Source organism: Cupressus sempervirens, chromosome 8 (genome assembly GCF_028749045.1).
Source record: "Cupressus sempervirens isolate cs-2001-9-10 chromosome 8, ASM2874904v1, whole genome shotgun sequence".
In the NCBI taxonomy this organism is placed as follows: Eukaryota; Viridiplantae; Streptophyta; class Pinopsida; order Cupressales; family Cupressaceae; genus Cupressus; species Cupressus sempervirens.
In genome coordinates, this window is record NC_143125.1 from 530,204,810 (window position 1) to 530,213,311 (window position 8,502).

An 8,502-nucleotide genomic window follows, 5' to 3' on the forward strand; every position below is an offset into this window, starting at 1 on the left:
GAAGGTCATTCGACCTCATCATATGCTTTGATGGCTATTTTCCATCTAGGATCAATAAAAAATTTAGACATACAAAGATGTTGGATGACATTGAAGGAGATAGTATTTAACCCAACACCATTGTCTATTAGGACTTGATAGATGCGAGTACAAAATATTTGGACTTCAATGTCGAGAGCTAGGTTTTGAGGATGACTAAGTAACTTGTCATCTTCTTTAGATAATGTGAGATAGTGAGGTAAGGAAATATGATTGACCATAGCTTGGAACCACTCAACATCAATATCTATAGGAGCGTTGGCAGTGCGTAAATCTTTTTCAAGAATCTCCTTGTGTAAAGGAGATAATTCTAGCAACTCAAAGATGGACATTTACGTAGGGGTTCATTGCAACTGAATAAAAAGATCACAACTAGATATGGATGGAGTAGGCACTTGTTTGGACAAGGAGGTGTTCTTAGGATCATTTGTTACTTTGAGGACAACCTTGGATTTCCCCCTAGTGACATCATTGAGTTTCTCACCATGCAAAGAGGATGGTTCCACCACCTTAAGAATTACCTTAGGCCTAGTGTCTTTATCATTTTGTTGAGCATTATGTGTTCTCAAGACTACCTTAGGTTTTTCATTATTAATGTCATAGTTGGGTTCTTTTTCAAATTTAGGACCCATCATGCAGATATGTTCAACGCGTTCTAGTATGTTTATGATGTTTTATGTATCACTGTAAGTGTAACTGATCTTTGCGTCATGATTTTTCCTGTTAGCATAAGACAATTTTCCTTTTTCATATTTAGGTAATGATTTCTTGAAGGCTTTGTGATCAAAATTTTTAACTAGGCCATATGTAACAACCTTGCATCCATCAATGAGATCTTCAATAACATCCTTAAGCTTGAAACAATTTTTGGTGTTATGTCTCTTACTCCTATGATAGTTTCAAAAATGATCATCCCTCCACCAATTTGGCTTGATGGGTGGGTCATAGGGTCGAGATTTTTCTGGAAGCATGAAAAACTTATTTGCAAGAAAGGTCTTTAGGACTACCTCATAGGATTCTACCATTGGTGTATATATACACTTTGTTTTAGAAGAACTCTTGGTTTTGTCAAAGGTTTGAGACTTTGAAGTCTCTTGTTGTTTGGTAGCAGAGATGGCATTAGAGATGTTGAAGGATGATTCCTTGGTCTTAGGAGTATCTACTACTCCATCATTAATGATGTACTTGTTTGTGTTCCTAGGTTTTTTTTATCCTTGCCATTCCCATTGCCATTGTTATCTTTGTTCAGCACAATGCCACCTTTCTTGACAACAACATCCTAAATTTGGTAAGCACTTTCAATCATTGCATTGAAGGATATGAACAATTATTTTATGAGGTCAAAGTATAGTTCAGGTACAAGTGTGTTGATAAAGATGTCAATCTTCTCAGTTTTAGGAATCTGCCAAGGGTACCTTGAGTGTAAAGATCTCCAACGTTGGAGGTATGTAGCAAAAGGCTTACCTTGTCTTTGTTTAATATTGTACAAGTCTAGAATAGTGATAGGATGTTGAATATTGTCAAATAGTTCTGAATGAAGCATTGTGCAAGCTCATCAAATAAATTGAGGAGAGGTGGCAATTTTTTGAACCATTCCATAGCTTCACCCCTCAAGCTCCTAGGAGACAACCTCATGAGATATGTGTCTTTGTGCATAAAATCCATGCTAAGGGCATAGAAGTGTCATACATGATCATGAGGATTGCCATTTCCATCATATTTTTTATATATGGGAACCTCTATATCCCTAGGAAATGGGACCATGTATAGACTTCTATCGAATGGAAGAACACATATAGATTCTACAAAATAAGTCTTAGGTTATTCTTTGGATACTTGTAATTGAGCAAGTTGATTTTTAGTTCTCACATTTCTTCTATCAAGACTTCAGCCTCAGTGGGTTCTCATTTTTTAATAAATCTTTTACATCAAATTCATGGGGGAGTTTCCATCCCCTAGACATCATATATTGGAAATATTGGTCACCATTTTGTTCTAAGGCTTTTAGCATCAATCTTTAGCAACCTCCTCATCTTGTTGAAATCACATGATATCTTTTCTAGTGACCTCATCATTTAATTCAATTTCATGATGTGATTGTGAGCATCTAGGTGGTGATGGGCCCCCTTTTGTATATTCTTGGAGACCTAGGTGGTATGTTGTTTCCATCATTGCCACCAAGAGGATTGTTATCAAAAGGATTTCTATAGTAACCATGTGCATGTCTATTCTCAGTGTTATGTGCATGAGCATTAACCTCAACTTGATGATAACATCTCTCTTTAGTGGCCATGCATATAGCCTCTTTTAGTCTTTCTTTTTCTAGGCATGCTTATTCCTTTAGGCAACATTTCCTCTCTCCGGGATGCATGGGGAGTGAGACGCTATCTTTGACCCTAGGAGTATCAAAAGGGTTCTTAAAGCTATAGAGTGGATTGTGCCAATTGTTAGCCTCTTCTAGCTTATCAGAGATAGGGTCTTCCTCGCAAGGTTGTCTACAAGGATGCCTAGTTGGAGTTAACAATTTTTCAAAGGTGAATGAAGGATGACTTCCTTGTCCAACTTGGAACCTATTTAAAATTAACATGTAAGGATATGTCTTCATCTATTAGGTTGAGATAAAGCTTTTCAGATTTAGAGTTTGTATGGTCAAGAATGATCACTTGTCAAAGATAAAATAAGTGAGTGGCTTGTCAAGAGTGCTCAAGAATTTACAGCACTAATGAATCAAGCCAAGAAGTTGAGCAAGAAGCTTGATAGAAAATAGCTAGAATAGTAAGGTAACCACATTTTGACAAGTGATCATTAGCGACATTTTAGTTCATATCTAACAAACTAGACCCATCTTTTCAACACAGAACAACACCTAACATGAAGATTTTAAACTAGACTCAGTAGGATGAAGTGACGACAATCCTAAATCAGCTATGACACAATTTTGACTCTATTTTGGAAGCAGCGAAAGCTGGGTGATATTTCTTAGAAGACTAGTTGATACAATATCAATAATAATTATCGTATGATAGAGTTTTCTATAGTTGAGTGATATTTTTGACTCATGCAATAATTTTCCTTAAAATTAGTGTGATAAACTTGACAAGCAAAGTGTGATAGAGTTCATAATAGTCATGCGATACTTTAATAGGTGTGAAATATCACATAATATTTCTTAGAAGGTTGTGCGATAAAGGGCTAGTGAACTATGAAAAATGCAACTCAAAGCTTGAAAAACCTATGTTTCAATTTGATTTCTTGAATTTCTCAAACCATAATATAGTGTTGACAATATAGGAATTTAGTTTGCAACATAAAACATCATAGTTTGAAAATAGTAAGGGAAATGCACATGTCTCAAATAGTTGGACAAGGTACAAAGTGACCTTGCCAACACAAGCAATTGGGATATCAAAAGAAAAAAAATCATACGAATGTTAATGAGATGTTTGATGTTCAAGAACATTTACACAAGTCCTTTTACATTCGAATACATATTCCAAGAAATACTACCTAAGGTTGTGGTTCATTACTCAACACCTTGGCCCACACTTGATGCCTCTTTGCCTCACATGAAGTGGTTTCCCACGAGAGATATTGGCTTTTTCATGGAGGTGTCATTGGCACAACCAAGGGGACATAGATGTTGAGTGTAAAATCTTGGGGTGATTCAGGAAGTCCACTAGGATCAATCCTTACATGCAGATGTTGAGAAACAAAATAAGGTAGCTTCTATCCTATGGTGTTTAAAAGGCTTTCTTTCATAGCACTCCCCTTGCTCCCAATACAGGACACCTTACCCTATGGCAAGTAACGAACCTCACAACCACAAGAGTGCCTTAAGCACTCTTGCATATCATTTTCCTCATGGTCCCAATCCTACAAGTACTCATACTAAGCGAAGACAAGCACTATGTCTACCAAGGTTTTGTGCCCTTAATAGCCTTAAGCTTATAGTGGGTCAAAATAGTCGAGTTTACTTGTCCCCACTTGAGTCATTCCTTTTGATCTCTTAAGAGGAGGCCCGCTAAAGGATTATAGACTAAATAAAATGGATCCACTTTTGAAGGTCAAGATTTTTGATTCATTGTAAGGGTGACGAGAAAACTCTACTATTCCAATCATTTCCCCCAAATACACCAAGAAGCTCAATTATGCTGGACTTACTTTCAAAATCTAAGGTGGGGTCAAGATTTTTGATTCACCCCAAGGGTGAAGAGCATACTTTCCTACCACCAAAAGACCCTGCTTGCAAATTTTATGTGCCTACAAAAAATGAACAACTAGAATATTGCCGCACATGAAATGAAAGAAATACAAGCACACTTGTTTTTTTGTTTTTGTGCTTTTAGGAAGCCCTGCAAACAAGAACTAGTAGTCCTTTAGCATAAGCTCTTTGACATGTGTTCTCTTATAGCAATTTTGAAAGCAATTCTGGAGAAACCCTACAAAACAAATGGGTTAGTCCAAAATGAGATAAAAACTTGTAATAGACCCCTGTCAGACAATAAAGAAACTTGAGAACCCGAAAACATTATGCTTAAAGACTCAAAATTGATCAAACAATTCAAACAACCATTAGTTCTGGACAGTGCGATACTTGTTTATTGATAGAGTATTATACGATACTTCTTGGTATAAGAGGCAAAATTTTACCTCTATACCATACTTGTCAATATACACATGCAATAAAACTTACAATAACAATGCAAAACTTTTCTAAATAGATGTGCGATACTTAATTAACTGGTAAAGTATCACACTGCAATACTAAGAAATACTGTACAATATTGCTAAAGTATCGCATGGTAATTACGACTATAGAGAAAAGAAGAAGTAAAGAAACAACAAGAAAAAATGCAAGACAAAAATGTAGATAGAGAGGCAAAACAAAGATGTCCTACCCTATGGTGGGCACCAAAAATGTACACTAAGAAAGTGCACTCATCTAAACCCTTCTATCCAAGGTATTCTATAGATTGGAAAGCTTGAATAATGGCTTAGAACTCCCTAGTCATGGAGTGCAAGAGACATACAAATAAGCATAAAGAGGGCTCTCAAGCTGAGCTTTAGAAATGCAACCCTTGCTAGTAAACCATGAAATGAGAGATTTCTTTAAACAAAAGCAATAGTGCTAGTGTCAAAAAAACTCTTGAGTATACAATGCAATGATGAACTATGCTAGAATAGAATGCAAGAATGCAACTAAGCTAAACATATGAAAGTATTACAACCATGCTAATTAAGCTAAGTGATCCAAACTATTGCAAAAGGAAACTAAGCTATTGTGAATAAATCTAAACTAGAATGAGAATGCAAGAATGAAACAAGAAGAAAGAAGTTCTCCATGAATTCTCCAAGAAACCTATAAGTAAACTTGCACCATAACATTAGCTCAAAAATCGGATCCTTAGAGAGGGAGAGAGCTCTCTTTTAAAAGTATATAGATGGTTGAGATCAAGATCAAGAAATGAGGGATCAATGGTGGGAGTTGACTTTTTATGTGACATGTGCAAGATCATTCCAGCCAATGAGAGAGAGTTGACTTTTCATGTGAGACAAAGTCTTTTATTTTAATTTGTAATTAGGGAAAATACTTTATGTGTGCTCATTGAGTGGGTTAAAAGAATGAGGTCTTTTATTTAGTTTAAAGGGGACATGTTTATTTAATCAAATATGGACTTAGGATATTGTAGTCAAACTATAGGTGAAAATCAAATAAATTGATTTTTAAAAATTTGGCCTAAGTAAATGATTAAATTATTTTGCCAAAATGTTGAGAAGAGGGCTAATAGTCTAGATGACCATTTTAAAATGATTACATATAAAATTGTTTTTTCTTGATGTCCTTGTGCAATAAACAACTGAAATCTTTTAAATGATCATCAATGATTCATGAGATGATATTGTCATTGAAAAAATTGTCTGTACCATGTATCTCATTTAATAATGGTATCAAAGACTTTGTGTGCTTCATTTATGAAACCATATTGGTGTAGAAACCTAAATGGCACTGCTAGCAAAATGGTTTATCGCATTTACATATGCAGAAGAACACTGAGAAATATGATTATTCGGTTTAGCTTGAAACCAGGCAGCTTTTGGAAAATATTGAAATACTATTCAAAAAAATATGTTTTCTACGAAAAAATCTAAACCTACTTTAAAAGTATAGCGAACTATCAGGTCACGTTTGTAACACTATATGCAGTCTTGAATAATTTATTACCCCTAAATTAATGCAGGGCATACATAGTTTCCCAAAATATGTTGAATAAAATGTTTCCTCAAAAGAACTTTGATTGTTTATACTTTATTTTCATTACTTGAGTTATATAGAGTTATTTAACTTTTTTTGGTTTTAATTATAGCGGTAGGATAATGTTATATAGAAAATGCTAATTATCTTTTTTCATGTATTAACAATAGAAAAAATTAATAAAGTTGAATAGAGAATAGAAAGATGTTTAGTGGTAAGAACAATTTTAAAATAATTGTTAATGATGTCAGTTACTGAGCTATATATTTGAAAATGGACATCCAACATATATTTGTCTTCAAATCTATGAAACAATATCACATGACCAGTGTCAAATAGGTTGACAACTAATCATTTTATTGTTTGAATTTTTTTAAATCTTCAAACCTATAATATTTTGCAACAATTGATTAATACTGATAATTTTTTATTATTTTAATGTAACAAATATTAAATGATATTTAAAATAAGCAAAACTAATAGTTCCATTACCACAACTACATTTCACCTAGATATAACAATTGTGTTAGGTATTTATTAATTTTGCTATCACAATCATAATAATCATAAGAACTTAATATACTAAAACAAGCATTAACATCCTCCATTGAGAACTTCATATGAAGATAGAGTGAATCCAATTCCTTGTTAAAAACATAGCTGTTGACAAATTACAATAAAGTCAAATTAAAAATTAAAAAAAGTAACAAAAGAGAATTGATATTAGAAACTAATTTTTGCAAATTAAAGGAGAGATTTCAGAGAGTTACTTGTTCTAATATCATTTCAGTTTCTTTTAAGACCTCATGTTTCTTGCTGGTCAAGAACAGACGGTTCGGTTACGAACACAGCTATCCTCCCTACAAATTGTACAGTTGACCAATTTTCAAAAAATTGAAAAATTTCAACAAAAAAATTTGTTAAAAAATCACTATGTTTTTGAGAAAAAAAAAAGTTGTTTTGCCTTTAATGCATTTTGTCTAGGATTAGCCTGTCCCGATTACCGATTCACTATTTCAATCATTCCAGTATAGTGAAATTGAGACAAAAATTCCTTTTCTTTCAGTTTTCATTTTTATTTTTTTTAAATGTACATTTTTCTTGTCTAAAATAGTGAAATGTGGAGAAACATTTGCATTGTTCTCTGATTGACAGATGATCAAAATTATTTAGATTATTTATTTTATTATATTGTTGTCCATCAAAATTATGAAAAGAGTTTGCAAATTTTTTAAATAAGTTACAAGTACAAATTCTATTCTCATATTTTAGGCATAATAATATTCGTCTGAATACCGAGTACAGAATAATCTCATATATAACAAACAATCTGATATCAAAAAATACATATATCTGATATAGTGGACTCGTATAAAAATAGTTCCATTCAAAGGTACATACATCGCCATCACATTTAAGTGGATTGTTTGTAGTGTTGTTTTGATCAATATTGTCAAAGGCATGTGATGCAATTAGATGACAATTCTCTGTGCGGTTGTACTTTTGTCCAGATGTAATGCATTGCCACTAATTGAGTCGGTGGAGGAGACGGCGAATTAAAGAGGGGCAATTCTCTGTGCGGTGATATTTCTGTGGAGGTCTAAACAGGAGACAACGAATTAATTACTGAGAAGGAGGGACAACTCCCTTAAAAGGGTTGACATCAATGTGGATAGTGGCATTTACGGAAAGGAATGCAGTCAGGTTGGGCACTGGCTAAATAGCCGCGAAAATGCACCCGGCCGTTTATTTCCGTCAGTCTATTTCCGTCACGTCTCCAGTGGGGAGGACTGCTTTCGTTTCCCACGCCAAATCTGCCATCCACCTCGCTGCCTGTGCCATGGGGAACGCTGCACATCACGACCTATGAAACACGTGAGAGGGAGACAGGCGCGGAAATGGAAGCGCATAGGGTAAAGCGGGGATTGCGCTTGGGATTAGCGCTTGAAATAGACGCCAAAAGAGAATGGATGGTTAGAGGCGCATAAACTTTATGTCATGCGGGAATTCGCTTGTTAGTACGTCTTAGTTTGGGTATTAGAAATGAAGTTAGTAAGTAGGTTTGTTAAAGTATAGTTAGGAGGTTTGAATTGTATATATATATATATAATATAACAATAATAAAGTGAGTAGTATATATAACTTTAGAATTAATTTAATTGGAATAAGTTTTATTAGTTCCTTCTTTAATAAGATAATAATAATATTAA

At 34.1% G+C, this 8,502-nt stretch overlaps 1 pseudogene; it reads left to right on the forward strand.

Annotated features, from left to right (window-relative positions):
* The first annotated feature begins 8,190 nt into the window (after nucleotides 1-8,190).
* Nucleotides 8,191-8,502, forward strand: part of LOC149543530 (importin subunit beta-1-like) — a 195,206-nt pseudogene continuing 194,894 nt past the window's right edge.